Source organism: Eurypyga helias, unplaced genomic scaffold (genome assembly GCF_000690775.1).
Source record: "Eurypyga helias isolate BGI_N326 unplaced genomic scaffold, ASM69077v1 scaffold29174, whole genome shotgun sequence".
NCBI lineage: Eukaryota > Metazoa > Chordata > Aves > Eurypygiformes > Eurypygidae > Eurypyga > Eurypyga helias.
Genome location: NW_010247315.1, coordinates 504 through 761, shown reverse-complemented (window position 1 = coordinate 761; position 258 = coordinate 504).

Sequence of the window (258 nt, the reverse complement as noted above, 5' to 3'; positions counted from 1 at the left end):
CCCTGCCTGCTCCCTGCCTGCAATCCCACTAGCATCCTGCCTTCACCCTGCCTGCACCCTGCCCAGATCCTGTCTGCACCCTGCCTGCACCCCTCCTATATCCCACCTGCACCCTGCCTGCATCCCATCTGCACCTCCACTGCATCCCTCCTGCATCCCATCTGCACCTCCACTGCATCCCTCCTGCATCCCATCTGCACCCCCTACATCCCTCCTGCCCCCCCCCTACATCCCACCTGCACCCCTCCTGCAGCCCCA